This window comes from Trachypithecus francoisi, unplaced genomic scaffold (assembly GCF_009764315.1).
Source record: "Trachypithecus francoisi isolate TF-2019V2 unplaced genomic scaffold, Tfra_2.0 Lachesis_group21, whole genome shotgun sequence".
In the NCBI taxonomy this organism is placed as follows: domain Eukaryota; kingdom Metazoa; phylum Chordata; class Mammalia; order Primates; family Cercopithecidae; genus Trachypithecus; species Trachypithecus francoisi.
In genome coordinates, this window is record NW_022681467.1 from 978,518 (window position 1) to 996,225 (window position 17,708).

At 46.3% G+C, this 17,708-nt stretch overlaps 1 long non-coding RNA gene across 1 annotated transcript in view; it reads right to left on the minus strand.

Moving 5' to 3' along the window:
* The window catches only part of LOC117068339, a 48,806-nt gene that overhangs the window by 11,582 nt on the left and 19,516 nt on the right, over positions 1-17,708 (minus strand). Inside the window, exon 6 of the long non-coding RNA XR_004431072.1 lies at positions 3,130-3,408. This is a non-coding gene — a long non-coding RNA (uncharacterized LOC117068339). The remainder of the gene's footprint in view (positions 1-3,129; positions 3,409-17,708) is intronic.

Here is a 17,708-nt window from a genome sequence, read left to right on the forward strand (position 1 = left end):
GAGCCATGGCATCTGGTTCCTGCACATCAGCACCTGGGAAGCCGAGATGTTCCCGAAAGCTAGACACTGACCACCAGGATCTCCCCTTTTCCTCTCCTGCCCAGCATTCGGGGACAGTGCACCAGAGACAACCTGAACACGGATTGCAAGTAGAGCCTGTAAAATCCTCATCTTTGTTTAGATGAAGACAAAAGAGGTGAGGAATAAGGACTTGCAGCACAGAGGACATCTGTCATCGTCCACTCGCAATTCCCCATCATTCACACCCACTTCCTATTTGTACAGGTGTCAATGTTGCCCTCCGACATGGAATCTCAAGTCCTACACTTCCCAATCTCCCTTGTTTATGAAGAGTAGACAGGCTGCTGTGGGCTCGGTCACCGGTATGTACCCCTGTGGGACTGTGGCTTGGGACTGCCATGTGGGAAGAGGTTGTCATGGTAACCAGGCACCGTCCCAATGCCTTGGGGACCACAGAAGAGGAGGAGTCTGGTCCAAGGCCTGAGGCTCAGGGAGGTGTCCAGGGATGACCTCTCTCCCCTGAACATGAGGCTAACATTGTGATGGCTCCAAGGATGGCCTTGAAAACAGGGTGCCCACTTGTCCTTCGCATCCTCAGGGTGTGCTGGAAACTCTCCTTCAAATCAGTGAGAATGGTGTTGGAACAGGCTCTCCTAAAAGCACATGGCCCAGTCTCAAAAGACAAGTGTAATTTGGTCAAATGAGCCAAAGAACAATGAGAAAGCTACCCAGCACCTAAGATCTGGGAGCTGAAGATGCAAATCCCAGCTCTGTCTCTGATGCCATGATGCTTACGTGCGGGCACTGAACATTTCTGAGTCTCAGCTTCTCCTCCTTATCTGGGGATCCGCCTACTTGCTGGGTGGTTTAGAGGTTTCAATGAAATCATTCAATTCACTTCAGCAAACACCTCTTGAGTACACTGGAGCTCACTGTGTGGACATGAGAAGAAAGCAGAAGAATTGTGGCCGAACGCTGTGGTCAGCACCACCAGCAGGCAGAGACGGGGTGCTCTGAGGGGCCCAGAGGGAGTGCTGGCCTCAGCTGGAGGAGGGTGGAGCATGAATTCATTGCCAAGCAGGAGAGACAGTGGGAGGACATTCTCAAACTATTGCCGAATAAGTCTGATTCTAAGTTAAGGAAGCAGCAATGAAAAACAGAATAAACCCACCTAAGTGAATCAGGGAGAACTGGGAGACTGAAGAGCTCCTATGATCTTGGAGGCTGCTACACTGATGGCCCCAGGGAGACAAGATTCACCTGGAGATGCCCCAAACCTCATGGGAGACACACACGTGGCCCGGTTCACTGTGGCCTACTGTCAGGGACATTTCTTCACCATCCACTCAAGGAAAATGCCCTGCTCTGCAAAGAACCCAGTTACCTTTCAGCAAAAAGATAAGTGAGCTCAGGAAGAATGAGCCAAGGTTGTTCCTAATGGTGACGGGTGACTTAACAGTGGGGCGGCAAGGCAAAGCACGCAATAACATGTGACTGGGTCAGAGCCTGGCCTTCAATCAGATCAACGTGCAGGAAGCAGACAACGGTTCAAAATCCCGGTCTTCTGGCAGGCCTACCACATTTCTTCTGAATGCAGTGATCTAAGCTGTAAAAACGCAGAGTGTCTGCTACTTCTGTTCTGTGGATGTGTCTATTTGAGAATGTGAAAAGGGAAACATAGGCTGATTGCTCCTGTCACCCTCAGCCCGTGGCCCTGGACTCCAATCTTCCTAACGCAACAAAGGCACGTGGCAGCTGCCCTCTCAGATTCTAAAGTCACCATTGCAGACAGTAACATGGTTCAGTTTCACCTGGTCCTTGATGGATGGGAAAGGCGCTCTCAGTCCACATGAAGACCCCGCGTGGGCGCTGAACTGTGTCACAGTGCATTGGGTCTGCAATGGTGGAGATGGTTAAGAAAAAAAAAAAATCTGTTTTACCCTGCTAATTTCCAAAATTCAAGTAAAATACAAGAGTAGTGGTCCAAAAAACATTTTGGATGGTGAGATTCTCATCCTGAGAGAAGAGCAGCCAGACATAAATTAGGGAGGTGGAAGTGTAAGAGTCCAAATGTGCAGGCCTGGGGACCTTACAACAGAAGGCAAGTGGATTAGAAAAGATGATGCCCAGCACCCTTGGGAGCACTGAGCAATCCAGTCCCAGCTACTCCCCTCACAAGCTGTGTGTCCTTGGATGAGTCACTTAACCTCTCTGTGTGCCAGTTTCCCCATCATGGGGCTGTTGATAAGATTAGATGAGAACACTCAGGTAAATATTCAGTATAATACAAACCACTTAAATGTTAGTGATGACTGTTCAACAAAGCCCCACAGAGAGGCAGGGTTCTCACTTTTGAAGCAACGTTGTGTACATCAATGTATTCAATAAATATTCCTGAAATGGTGAATACCTGCGATATAGGAAACTATCACGTTTTACTTCAGCTGTTTAATTAAGGTGATTGCGATGAGTCTCTTTTTGAAATCATGAGGTGGCCTTTTGGTATGTGTTTGAAATATAAAATGCATATTTGTACCAGCATTTTATATATACAAAAATGCACCAGATGCATTTGTGTGTCCTTCAGCATTTTTCCAGCTAACACACCTGTTCTGTAGTGAATGTATGGAATTTTCTTCTTTTTGCGATTTCACTAAGATTTACAGGCAGTTCCCCATCCTGTGTCCAAGTGTTCTCATTGTTTAATTCCCACCTACGAGTGAGAACATGCGGTGTTTGGTTTTCTGTCCTTGTGATAGTTCACTCCTAATGTAAATGACGAGTTGATGGTTGCAGCACACCAACATGGCACATGTATACATATGTAACAAACCTGCACGTTGTGCACATGTACCATAGACCTTAAAGTATAGTAATAAATAAAAATAAAAATAAAATAAAATAAAAAATGTACAGGCAGTTACATTCTCATCTAGATGAAAATGTTAGCCTAGGAGACTTCTCATGGTAGCTCTAGTTTTAGATGCGTTTCCAGGAGACTCTTTTAAGGTAGCTTTTCACTCAGTTTGTGTTTTGGTAGCACCTTCAGAAATCTATGACCAGTGAAGCTTGTCCTTAAGGAAAGAAGAAGATGGAAAATTCATTTACCCTTCTGTTCTTGTTTGCCAGTCAGGATCAGATGCACCTGATCAGTATCAGAAATCTCACCAGTTCATTTGAGCAGAAAGGGTTTGATACAGGGAATTCAGCAATGGCCAAGTTTCTGGAAGGGCTGGAGGGGCTGACATAAGCTGGTCACTCCTCCCTCCAGGAACAGCCCAGGAAGATGCACAGAGCTGGCCCGGTGTGAACATCTGCCTCCGCCATGGCCAAGGAGTTGAGGAATCCAGAGGCCACTGTCCAAACTGCTGGCTCGGGGACCTGCTCCTTCATCACAATCCAGTGAGACAAGAGAGAGGTTGGGAGGGTTGAACAGAGGTAGGAAAAGGGGCAGGGAGGGCAGGAGATGGGGTTAGGAAGCCCTTTTTTGGAAGCAGTATTCCTCCTGGCTGGATTCATTGTAACACAAAACATTTTGAAATATTTAGCATTCATTTCCATTGGAGTTGTTCCTCTCTCCCCACTTCTTCACTAAATGTTAAGTTGAACCACGTAAAACTGCCACTTTTGTAAGTCTAAGATGGGATGGGACAATATTGGTGATTTTGCGTGGCTCACCTGAAACTATGATCACCTCTAGGCTGGGCAGGGAGGCAGGTAATCATGGCCACACCCAGGCCTCTCCACCTGGGACCTCTGCCTGCTCCCTGAGCGAGATCATGACGTCTCCTGGCTCAGCGGACACATGTTCTCCAGCATTATTCTCCAGAAACGTCCACTGAGCTCCCCTCCAATTAATCTATTCTAAGTTGTCTTAAGATATGGACAAAATGTCCCCTGAGCAATTTTCCAGGATGATAAATGATTGCATTAACTTTTCCCTGACAGGTGGCTTTCTCTGTGATTGGCCCTTTGTTTTTGTCCAGCTGGGCTCAAATGGCCAAGGGGTTAGAACAGGGGCATGTCTTGTCCAGCATAGTGCATGCCACGTGCCTATATGCCAGGTGTCTACCCTCTACACCTACATACCACATACCTACTCACCATGTGCCTACACACCGTGTGTCTAACCTCCACACGCCTACCCTCCGCATACCCACCCTCCATGTGTCCACCCTCCGGATACCCACCCTCCACGTGGCTACCCACCGCATACCCACCCTCCACGTGCCTAACCACCGCATACCCACCTGTCACATGACTACCCATCGCATACCCACCCTCCATGTGTCCACCCTCCGCATACCCACCCTCCACGTGCCTACCCACCCCATATCCACCCTCCACGTGCCTCACCACCGCATACCCACCTGTCACGTGACTACCCACCGCATACCCACCCTCCACGTGCCTACCCTCCACACACCCACCCTCCACGTGCCTACCCTCCACACACCAACCCTCCACGTGCCTACCCACCACACAACCACCCTCCACGTGCCTACCATCCACACACCCACCCTCCACGTCCTACCCACCACATATCCACCTATCACGTCCCTACCCACCACATACCCACCTATCACGTGACTACCCACCACACACCCACCCGCCACGTGCCTACCCGACACACACACACCCTTCACGTGCCTATCCTCCACACACCCACCCTCCACGTGCCTATCCTCCACACACCCACCCTCCACGTGCCTACCCTCCACACACCCACCCTCCACGTGCCTACTCTGCACACACCCACCCTCCACGTGTATACCCACCACACAACCACCCTCCACGTGCCTACCCACCACATACCCACCCGCTACATGCCTACCCGCCACACACTCACCCTCCACGTGCCTACCCTCCACGTGCCTACCCTCCACGTGGCTACCCGCCACACACCCACCCTCTACGTCCCTACCCACCACACACACCCACCCTCCATGTGCCTACCATCCACACACCCACCCTGCACGTCCCTACCCACCACATACCCACCCTCCACGTGCCTACCCTCCACATATCCACCTATCACGTCCCTACCCACCACATACCCACCTATCACGTGACTACCCACCACACACCCACCCGCCACGTGCCTACCCGCCACACACCCACCCTTCACGTGCCTACCCTCCACACACCCACCCTCCATGTGCCTACCCTCCACACACCCACCCTCCACGTGCCTATTGTCCACATACCCACCCTCCACGTGCCTACCCGCCACACACCCAACCTTCACGTGCCTACCCGCCACACACCCACCCTCCACGTGCCTACCCGCCACACACCCACCCTCCACGTGCCTACCCTCCACACACCCACCCTCCACGTGTCTACCCTCCACAAACCCACCCTCCACGTGCCTACCCACCACATACCCACCCGCTACGTGCCTACCCGCCACATACCCACCCTCCACGTGCCTACCCGCCACACACCCACCCTCCACGTGCCTACCCTCCACACACCCACCCTCCACGTGTCTACCCTCCACATACCCACCCTCCACGTGCCTACCCACCACATACCCACCAGCTACGTGCCTACCCTCCACACACCCACCCTCCATGTGCCTACCCTCCACATACCCACCCTCCACGTGCCTACCCTCCACACACCCACCCTCCACGTGCCTACCCACCACACACCCACCCTCCACGTCCCTACCCTCCAAATACCCACCCTCCACGTGCCTACCCTCCACATACCCACCCTCCACGTGCCTACCCTCCACACACCCACCCTCCACATGCCTACCCTCCACATATCCACCCTCCACGTGCCTACCCTCCACATACCCACCCTCCACGTGCCTACCTTCTACATACCCACCCAACATGTGACTGTTATGCCCAGACCGTTTGTTCCCCGAAGAAGACCACCAGAGTCCAGAGTCAAAGCCAAGCGGCAAGGATCTTTAATGCAAGTTCGAACTTGGTCCCTCCGTTCTACAACATACAAGAGGGCCTGGAACAATGAGTGCGCTTGCTTTTTATAGCTCGAGGTAAACAGGACTTGTCAGGTTACAGAGGAACAAGGCATTTCTCTAGGCTACAGCATTACAATTGGTTTACATGTTAATGTTAAGTTATGCTTTTAGCAGCCTTCTTATCGGTTCCTGCGCTTTTACAAACGGTTGTAACCTTATTGGAGCTTCCCCAGGTGTTGTTTTTCTTAATGTGTTTGTGTCGGGCAGGCATATGGGGCTCAGGAAGTTGGGACAAAATAGAGGATTGTTTGTACTGGGCCCAGGACTAAGATATGTGGCAGACACTGGTAATTAGAGCAGGACAGAGACTTTCACAACGTTTGTCCTTACAATGTCTGGAGTCTATAGATAACCTTAATCGGTTAGGTCCGGGGTCGATCTTTAACTAGGCTCAGGGCACCGCCCGGGCTGTCAGGGCACCGCCCGGGCTGTTTGCCTGTGGACTTCATTTCTGCCTCTTAGTCTCTTCATTTGATCTCTTTCAGTGACTACCCACCACATACCCAAACCCCACATGCCTACCAGCCACATACCTACCCACCACGTACCTACCCACCATGTGTCTACCCTCCATGTGCCTAAAACCACCTGTCTAAAACCAGGTGCCTACACACCAGGAACCTATACACCACCCACCCAGACACCACATGCCAACTTCAGTACTGTAAACTGCAACAAGCACAGGGTACTCAGAATCCCTTAGCTCTGCAAATGACCTTGGAAAGTCCATGCAGCAAAGGAAGCTTCTTCCTTGTTAACAGAGCCATGATTTTATTTGGGTCCCCACTTCATCCTCAGCTGCAGAGGTAACTTCTGATGGACCACATAGACCTTGTGATCCCATTCCCCTCGATTTAGCCTGTTTCTAACTAATGAGACAGAAGAGAAAGTCTGCTGAGAGTCTGGGAATGGTCTCTTGCTCCTAAAATGTTAACACTGGTGTATTAATCCATCCTCACATTGCTATAAAGAAATACCTGAGAGTGGGTAATTTATAAAGATTTAATTGGCTCACATTTCTGCAGGCTGTACAGGGGGCTTCTGGGAGGGCTCAGGAAACTTTCAATCATGTCACAAGGCAAAGGAGAAGCAAGCATGTCTTACATGACCAGAGCAGAAGGTGGGGAGTGGCGGGGTGCCACACACTTTAAACAACCAGATCTCACGAGCCCTCACTCACCATCACGAGAAGCAGCACAGAGAGGGAAATTTGCCCACGTGCTCCAGTCACCTCCCACCAGACCCACCTCCAACACTGGGGATTACAATATGACAGGAGATTTGTGTGGGGACATAGATGCAAGCCCTATCAACTGGGAATGAGCATTCCTTCTCTTTCTCTGGTGGTTGCCATGCACGGACATTGACATCTGCAGCCCAGGAAGGGTCTGCCTGGAGCCAAGAGCCCATCACTCAAGTGCAGGTCAGAGAGACTCGGGTCCTTGGCAGCACAGTCAAGCCTCAGGGCAAGGAGAGGTTAATGTAATCACTTCCCTTCCAGACAAAAGACAGAGTGGCTTTTCTTTTGTTTTAACTTAAGAAAAATTAAGATAGTTTTAATTAGGACTAACTGGGAAAAGCAAGAGGAAAGTCAACAGTTTAATGACAATTTCTGGAATCTGGACTACTGGCTTCTTTCCATGTGAGACAATAAATTATTTTCACATTTAAGCCAACTTGAATTAACATTTTTAGTTAATTTGCACCCAAGTCACTCTGATTGAGGGTCAACTAATCTACCTCCTATTGTTAGGCAGAAGTTCCTCATCTCATCCCAGACAATGGGGACCTGCCTTCCCTTTAGAAGTCACTTTAAAATAGAACTACACAGTCGCTTTTTAAAAGTGATTTAAAACTGATTCCAGTATTTAGTAAAACAACAGAAAGGAACTCCTCTTCACATGTAGCCCATCTGCTGTTTAAAGCTCCCTTATTTCCTAATGTTAAGGTTCCCAGAGACAAGCGTGCGTTCCCTCTTCTGGCAGATTCTCCTACAGTTCGGAAACCCATTTGGCTCAGCCATAAAACCCACCCTTGCTGCCAAGAGGATGAGACTTTCCTTTGCTTATCCATCAGGTTTGTGAAATTAAATAATTAAAACCTAAAGTTGTTGGAACTTTAGATTATTCTGATCCCTGACAGGAATGTGGCTTTGTGGCCTGAGTCACGCAGCACGCAGCTGTGACTCTGGCTTTTTCCTGTAAGTGATTTGGAAAGACCTTGTAGTGCCAGAGCTAAGACTCCCTCAGATGGTCAACCCTGCTCATGGAATGTTAAAGCAATATTCCTTAGAATGTAGCAAGCTGCCACTGATCAAATCACTACAACACATGCACAAGCCTTGCATGGAAGATGCTGGAATCCCCTAAACTTCTCTGTCTCTGTCTATGTAAGTGAAGCCCTAACTCCCAACTTGTGAAGCATTGACCCTGTTGCTTTGGAGTCTCTGTTTCCCAGGTGGCTAACCTTAAGCTTCCTGCTCAAATGAACTCAGCACTTAATCATGATTTCTGAATCTCATGATCTAAGGTTGACAGGTTGGTGCATTCTACCATTACGCGCTGTCATTGTTTTCAAGGAAATCTGCCTCTGCAACTATCACGCTTCATTGAATTTAAGGCACCGTTGATATAAGACCACTGCTTTATATACTGCAAACAACAGAAATCTTCTGGCAGGAGAGCTGTGACATGCCATGAATTCTGCAATGTACTCCAATCTTGGAGAAGTTAAGATGTGTTTTTCTAAATGTGTATGTCTTAGAATCATTGAAAAAATGGTATTTTATTTTTGCACAGCAGTCGCAAAAATATCACAAAGGAAGAACATCAATGTTGGCAGCCTTTCCAATGGGCAAGGAAGCATCTCTCTGTGCAGCATCCCAGGAAACACATAAACATAGCTGAGGGAGATATCTCTGTGCTTGGAACCTCCTAGAATGTCTCCTGTCCTGGATTCCAGAAGGAGGTAGAGGGTGATTCATACCACATGGACTCTGGTTGTCTTCCTGAAGTAGCCTGGCTCTGCACAAGGGCATTGCCTTGGGTAATGCCCCATCTTTTCATCTACAGCCACTGCCCCATTGCCAACCATCTGCCTGAGGCCTGGTCAGGTGAATGGGCCCTACCAGGGACCTTTGGCTACTGAAGGTTTTAGAATGCCTCTTTGACATATTCTTCTCTGTGATTCTGTGTGTGAGGACATCCAGGAGCCAAGGTGGAGAACGCTGGATGACCTTACAAGATGGCTATCTAGTTGTATGTTCCCCGCACTGGCCTCCCCTGAAACCTTCCCTGTACCACCAACTTGCCCCTCCATCCATGGTGTGTGCATGTGTGCACAGGACCATGGTGGGCCAACAGCCCTGCCCCAGGCATTGTCGGGTTCTTTGGGAGACCGAAGCCACAAGAGGTAACACGTGCAGCACTCAGTGGACAGGTTTCCTGCCACATGGAGAAAACTGGCTTCGGTGAGGCTGAAGAACAGAGCCAACATTAAAATAGAATGAGAAGACACACACAGAGAAAGGGAGCCAATGGCATTTCCGTTTCAGTTTCCAGTTTTGATTCATTTAGTTGAAAGCCTAGCCACATTCCCACACTTGGATTCTGTAATACATTCCAGGATTCTTATAATAAAGCCTGTGTTTTATTTCACTGGCTTCAATTAGGATGCCATCTCCCACAGCAAAAACATCTAACAAGTATATGGACCATATTCCTGACCTGAGCAATGTACAGAGCACACTGATGATAATGATGCCAGCTTTAGGACCACGTGGAAAAAGCAGAGCAGGTATTTCAAGGGTTGGGGATAAATAAAGGCAAAAAGTTCAAAAAGAGAGATATAAAGCAGAATTTGATTTAGGGGAAGTTTAGGAAAAAGACAAAACTCTAGTCAGGAAGAGTCTTGAGAGACACAGCCCTGGGCCACGTAACATGGCTAAGCCCCAGGGCCCAGGAGCACCAGACTCAACGCCCACTCAGACCACTCTTGCCGGTCATCCTGCAGCAGGTACAGGGGTCTGACCTCCCACTTCAAGGGAACTGACCATGTTTCAATCAAATAATTGGTTTAGTAGAGAAAAGCCAGGACTAGTGTTGATGAGGCCCAGGTTATCGGCTCCCTGGAGAACCCACAGTGATCTGGCTGGGCCTCTTTTTGCCCCTGTTCCTGAGCTGTTAAGTGAGAAGATTCAATGAGCTCTAAGGTACTTAACAGAAAACTGTTTTCAGTCCAACCCAGCAAATACAAATGTCAACGTAGCTTATCTATTGTAATAGACCTAGAAATCATAAAACAGAAATATTTCCTATGTAAACTGCCTGCAGTGAATGCTCTAGTTGGGACATGCTTGGGGGCCAGTGCAAACTCTCCCCAGATCCACCCCAACCCATCACCCTTGGCCTCTCCTTTGGCACTTCCGTAAAGTATTAGGACCCAGGGAACATGTAGAAATGCCTGAGCCAGATGATCTTCCCAGCGGTTTATTTCTGCCACATAAACTCCAGGCATGTGGGACTCCATCCATGGCCTCCCCATCTATTATTCTATCCTCACCCCAGACACATTCCTCTTTTTCTTTGGAAATGTGTCTCTCACTGGCCTTGCTGGAATGAGATGACCTGAAACATGTGCAGAATCAAAAGTTAATAATAAAATCCTGCTTGTTAGGCACTCAGCCCTGGTTCCTGGGACCACAGAAACAATTGTTGATTTTTCTCTTTTGAAATCACACAGGAGGCCAAGGCGAGCCACTCGCGGACTCACAAGTGATCCCAATCACCTAATGCTGCCTGGCCCCAGAGCTTCCCGGAGTACATGGAGCTCTCTGCATTGTCATGATCTTGCATGAGTCTAGCAGGGAGAAGCAAAAATGAGGCTCTGCTGGAGAAATTGTCCTGCTGGTTTTGTTTACGAGTAAGTGTGTTTGTTAGTTGGGGTTGGCTTAGTGGGGGATGGAGGATCCCCGGTTTTATTAATATTAAAGTTCCATCTACCTACATTTTTGTGTCTATTGTTTATTTTCTCCAAGAATCAAAATACAAGAATTAATAAATTAAAATCACAGTGAGATACCATCTCACACCAGTGAGAATGGCTATTATTAACAAGTCAAAAAACAAAAGATGCTGGTGAGGTTGTGGAGAAAAGGGAGTGCCTATATGCTGTTGGTGGGAATGTAAATTAGTTCAGCCCCTGTGAAAAGCAAGTGGGGATTTCTTAAAGAACAGGAAACCCAACTACTGTTCGACTCAGCAATCCCATTACTGAGTATATATCTAAAAGAAAACAAATCATTCTACCAAAAAGACAGATGGATTCACATGTTCATCCCAGCACTATTCACAAAAGCAAAGACATGGAATCCACCCAGATGTCCATCAATAGTGAACTGAATAAATAAAATGTGATACATATACACCATAGAATACTACACAGTCATAAAAAAATGAACAAAATTTTGTCCTTGGCAGCAACAGGGATGCAGCTAGAGGCCATTATTCCAAGTGAATTAGTGCAAGAAGAGAAAACAAATACCACATGTTCTCACTTATAAATGGGAGCTAAACATTGGGTACCCATGGACATAAAGATGGCAACAATAAACACTGGGGACTGACGGAGGAGGGAGGGAATTAGGGGAGCAAGAATTGAAAAACTAGCTTTTGGATACTATGCTCAGTACCTGGGTGACGGAATCAATCACACCCCAAACCTCAGGATCATGCACCATTCCCAGTAACAAACCTGCACACATACCACCTGAATTTAAAAGTTAAAATTATGGTTTTTAAAATATATATATATATATTTATATATATAATATATAAATGCATATATATATATATATATATAAATCAACTTAGCCTTGGGAACCATTCTTGTGATTGGGCATTAACTTGTGTCAATTAACAAATGAGAAGGAAGGATGATCATTAGAAAAGAGATCATGGCAACCCCTCCTAGGAACCCTTCTCTTTATTCTCTTCCAAATAATCATAAACCTTTACTGTTAACTTATATGCTATGTTGTGACATATTTTACTTCCTCAACTTGATGCTGATGTACTTGACAAGTGACACATTTCTTTCAAATGTAAGTTTTCTACTATGCCGAAGGTAATACCTTGCATCCTGTAAATATTTTTAAATTTATAAATGAAAAGACTGTGTGTATATGTAACCGTATTCTGTAAATTAACAGAGTTATTACTGATATTGGCTAATTTTGAATAAATGAGTAGGGTTTATTTATTAAAAAAAGAAAGAAAAAAGATGCCCATCTGGGCATCTGATCTTGTGGCCCCCACCCAGGAACTGACTCAGCGCAAGACGACAGCTTCAGTTACCTGTGATTTCATGTCCTACCTAACCAATCAGCACTCCTGGCCCACTGGCTTCCTCACACCCACCAAGGTGTCCTTAAAAACTCTGATCCCCAAATGCTCAGGGGGACTGATCTGAGTAATAATAAAATTCCTGTCTCCCACGTAGCCAGCTCTGTGTGAATTACTCTTTCTCTATTGCAATTCCCCTGTCTTGATAAATCGGCTCTGTCTGGGCAGCAGACAAGGTGAACCCCCTGGGCAGTTACAGTGTAAAGTCAGGAGGGACAGAGCTGGGAATCCAGCCTCGCCTTCCCTGGTTGCCCGGTGCGTGACAGGGCCTCTGCTCCTCCTTCCCATGCAGGGAGGTGTCCCTCCTTATTTGAATCACAGGACTTCAATTTCTTCATCGTTTCTACATCTCCACAAGTTCACACATGACTCTGTGAAGCACAGAAATGTGAAAAGCCTGTTTCTGCTGAGCAGCGAAGAAGACACAGCAGGAGCAGACACTTCTGTGATAAGAAGAGGAGGTGGAAGGAGTCCCTGCACCATTCCCGGCAGGGCAGGGCCCTGGGACACTAAGCCATTAAACCTCGCCACAGAATGGAGACCTGTAACAGAGGCAGGGCCAGCTGACAGCCGCAGCACATTCTGAGAGATGCGCAGCGTCAGTGGCCCTCCGCAGGAGTAGGGGCGGAAACCCAGGAGAGCACAGCCTGAGAGATGCGCAGCGTCAGTGGCCCTCCGCAGGAGTAGGGGCGGAAACCCAGGTGAGCGCAGCCTGAGAGATACGCAGCGTCAGTGGCCCTCCGCAGGAGTAGGGGCGGAAACCCAGGTGAGCGCAGCCTGAGAGATACGCAGCGTCAGTGGCCCTCCGCAGGAGTAGGGGCGGAAACCCAGGTGAGGTGAGGCACAGGGAGGAAAACAGATTCATAGAGGGTGCTTCTCAGGTCATCCAGACAGTGTCACGTTTTCCTGCCACCACCCTCCCTGCAACTGGCACCTGAGGTGGGGGTGGCATTGTGAAAATGAGCCCTTAACCTGGGGGATCTGCCCTGACTCGGGTTGGTTTCAGAAGTGAGTAAAATTGGAGAATACCAGCTGGTACTGGAGAATTGGTCGAGAAAGCCCATACATCTGGTGTCAGAAGTGAAGAATCGAGAATAATAGTGGAGTACTGCAGAAAGTAGTGTGTTTTTCCTATTCGCTCCCTCATGAAAGAGTGGCAGAGACCACAGACACCATTTATGCTGAGTTTGCCAGACCTCATCACCACCAGCTAATAACAATGTAGCCAGTTCCTCTTTTTGGGACACTGCCCTTCTTTCACGTGTGCTATAAACAAGGCTGCAATGACAACTACAATAGCCGAGTCATTCTGCTCACCATTAGATATTTCCTGAAGGCACATTACTTGAAGTGGAAAACTTTCTCATGCAAGTTGCAAAATTGCCCCCAGGAGGGGTCTTCCAAGTTGTTACATCCAGGAGAGTAGGAAATGCTTCAAATCTGTATAACACTATGTGTGTCTGTGTGTGTGTGTGCATGTGTGTATATATGTGTGCCTGTATGTTTATGTGCATGTGTGTATATGTGTCTGTGTATGTGTGTATATATGTATTATGTGTGTGTCTGTGTATGTGCATGTGTGTATATATGTATGCCTGTATGTGTATGTGCATGTGGATATATGTGTCTGTGTATGTGTGTATATATGTGTGTATTATGTGTGTGTGTCTGTGTGCATGTATGTGCACGTGTATATGTTTGTGTATGTGTGTGTGTGTACTTGTTTATGGAGCTTTGCAATTGTTAATTTTAAAATATCACATTATTGTGGCCTCTACTTTTTTATCAACAATAAATATTTTTCGATATGAACTGACCCTTTGTTTGAATCTGTATGCATGCATTACCTGTGTGTGGCTTTATTGCATTTTCTATCCTGGTTCTCACCTGTTTTAGTTTCAACAGCCTCCTGCCACTCTATATACTACAGATATTAAGAAGATATTAACAATTTTTAGGATAATAGTGTAATTTATTGTCTAAATCAGGACATTTGAGAGTAGAAATGTTACAGTCAATAATTATGCACAAAAACAGGCATAAACCAGGACTCTCTGGAGCAAATCAGAATCACAAGACATCTAATCATCGCCCCCCATTGCAAATGTTTTTTCTGACTTGCCATTTGCCTTTCAATTTTTCTTAAGATTTGATGGGCAGAGATTTGAATGTTTGTAGAATCAAATCTTCTTTCTTAATAGCTTCTCCTTTTTATATTTTATATTTATTTATTTATTTATTTTACTTTAAGTTCCGGGATACATGTGCAGAACGTGCAGGTTTGTTACATAGGTATACATGTGTCATGGTGGTTTGCTGCACCTATCAACTGTCATCTAGGTTTTAAGCCCCGCATGCATTAGGTATTTGTCCTAATGCTGTCCCTTCCCTTGCCCGCCACCCCGACAAGCTCTGGTGTGTGTTCTTCCCCTCCCTGTGTCCATGTGTTCTCACTGTTCAACTCCCACTTATGAGTGAGAATATGTGGTATTTGGTTTTCTGTTCCTGTGTGTGTTTGCTGAGGACCATGGCTTCCAGCTTCATCCATGTCCCAGCAAAGGACATGATCTCATTTTTGTTTTGTTTTGTTTTAGTTTGTTTTTTGAGACAGAGTCTCACTCTGTCACCCAGGCTGGTGTGCAGTGACGTGATCTCCACTCACGCAAGCTTCACCTCCAGGGTTCACGCCATTCTCCTGCCTCAGCCTCCCAAGTAGCTGGGACTACAGGCGCCCCCCACCACACCAGGCTAATTTTTTGTATTTTTAGTAGAGAGAGGGTTTCACTGTGTTAGCCAGGATGGTCTTGATCTCCTGACCTCGCGAGCCGCCTGCCTTGGCCTCCCAAGATCTCATTCTTTTTTGTTGGCTAGATAGTATTCCATGATGTATATGTAACACATTTTCTTTATCCAGTCAGTCATTAATGGGCACTTGCATTGGTTCCATGTCTTTGCTATTGTGAATAGTGCTGCAATAAACATATGTGTGCATGTCTCTTTATAGTAGAATGATTTATATTGCTTTGGGTATAAACCCAGTAATGGGATTACTGTGAAAGAGATCAAATGAAGAGACTAAGAGGCAGAAATGAAGTCCACAGGCAAACAGCCCGGGCGGTGCCCTGACAGCCCGGGCTGTGCCCTGAGCCTAGTTAAAGATCGACCCCAGACCTAACTGATTAAGCTTATCTATAGACTCCAGACATTGTAAGGACAAACACATTAAGAAAAACAACACCTGGGGAAGCTCCAATAAGGTTACAACCGTTTGTAAAAGCGCAGGAACCGATAAGAAGGCTGCTAAAAGCGTAACTTAACATTAACGTGTAAACCAATTGTAATGCTGTAGCCTAGAGAAATGCCTTGTTCCTCTGTAACCTGACAAGTCCTGTTTACCTCGAGCTATAAAAAGCAAGCGCGGCCGGGCGCGGTGGCTCAAGCCTGTAATCCCAGCACTTTGGGAGGCCGAGACGGGCGGATCACGAGGTCATGAGATCGAGACCATCCTGGCTAATACGGTGAAACCCCGTCTCTACTACAAAATACAAAAAAAAACTAGCCGGGTGACGAGGCGGGCGCCTGTAGTCCCAGCTACTCGGGAGGCTGAGACAGGAGAATGGCGTGAACCCGGAGGCAGAGCTTGCAGTGAGCTGAGAGCCGCCACTGCACTCCAGCCTGGGCGGCAGAGCAAGACTCCGTCTCAAAAAAAAAAAAAAAAAAAAAAAAAAAAAAAAAAAAAAAAAAAAAAGCAAGCGCACGCATTGTTTGAGGCCCTCTTGTATGTTGTAGAAGGGAGGGACCAAGTTCGAACTTGCATTAAAGATCCTTGCCGCTTGGCTTTGACTCTGGACTCTGGTGGTCTTCTTCGGGGAATAAACGGTCTGGGCATAACAACTGAGTCAAATGTTATTTCTGGTTCTAGATCCCTGAGGAGTCGCCACACTGTTTTCCACAATGGTTGAACTAATTTACATTCCCACCAACAGTGTAAAAGCGTTCCTATTTCTCCATAACCTCACCAGCATGTATTGTTTCTTGACTTTTTCATAATCACCATTCTGACTGGTGTGAGATGATAGATATCTCATTGTGGTTTTGATTTGCATTTCTCTGATGATTAGTGACTGGAGATTTTTTTCATATGTTTTTTGGCTGCATAAAATGTCTTCTTTTGAGAGTGTCTGTTCATATCCATTGCCCATTTTTTGATGGAGTTGTTTGTTTTTTCTTGTAAATTTGTTTAAGCTCCTTGTAGATTCTGGATATTAGACCTTTGTCAGATGGGTAGATTGCAAAACTTTTCTCCCATTCTGTAGGCTGTCTGTTCATTTTGATGACAGTTTCTTTTGCTATGCAAAAGCTCTTTAGTTTATTTAGATCTCATTTGTCAATTTTGGCTTTTGTTGCAGTTGCTTTTGGCATTTTTGTCATGAAGTCTTTGTCCATGCCTATGTCCTGAATAGTATTGCCCAGGTTTTATTCTAGGGTTTTTATGGTTTTGGGTTTTACATTTAAGTCTTTAATCTATCTTGAGTTAATTTTTATATAAAGTATAAGGAAGGGGTCCAGTTTCAGTTTTCTGCATATAACTAGCCAGTTTTCCCAGCATCATTTATTAAATACGGAATCCTTTTCCCCATTGCTTGTTTTTGTCAAGTTTGTCAAAGATCAGATGGTTGTAGATGTGTGGTATTATTTCTGAGGTCTTCGTTCTGTTCCATTGGTATATATGTCTGTTTTGGTACCAGTAACACGCTGTTTTGGTTACCATAGCCTTGTAGTATAGCTTGAAGTCAGGTACTGTGATGCCTCCAGCTTTGTTATTTTTGCTTAGGATTGTCTTGGTTATATAAGCTCTTTTTTTGGTTCCATATGAAATTTAAAGTAGTTTTTATCTAATTCTGCAAAGAATGCCAGTGGAAGTTTGATGGATTAGCATTGAATCTATAAATTACTTTGGGCAATATGACCATTTTCACAATGTTGATTCTTCCTATTCATGAGGATGGAATGCTTTTCCATTTGTTTGTGTCTTCTCTTATTTCCTTGAGCAGTGGTTTGTAGTTCTTGAAGAGGTCCTTCATGTATCTTGTTAGCTGTATTCCCAGGCATTTTATTCTCTTCGTAGCAATTGTGAATGGAAGTTCATACATGATTTGGCTCTCTGCTTGTCAATTTTTGGTATATAGGAATGCTTGTGATTTTTGCTCGTTGATTTTGTATCCTGAGACTTTGCTGAAGTTGCTTATCAGCTTAAAGAGTTTTGGGGCAGAGATGATAGGGTTTTC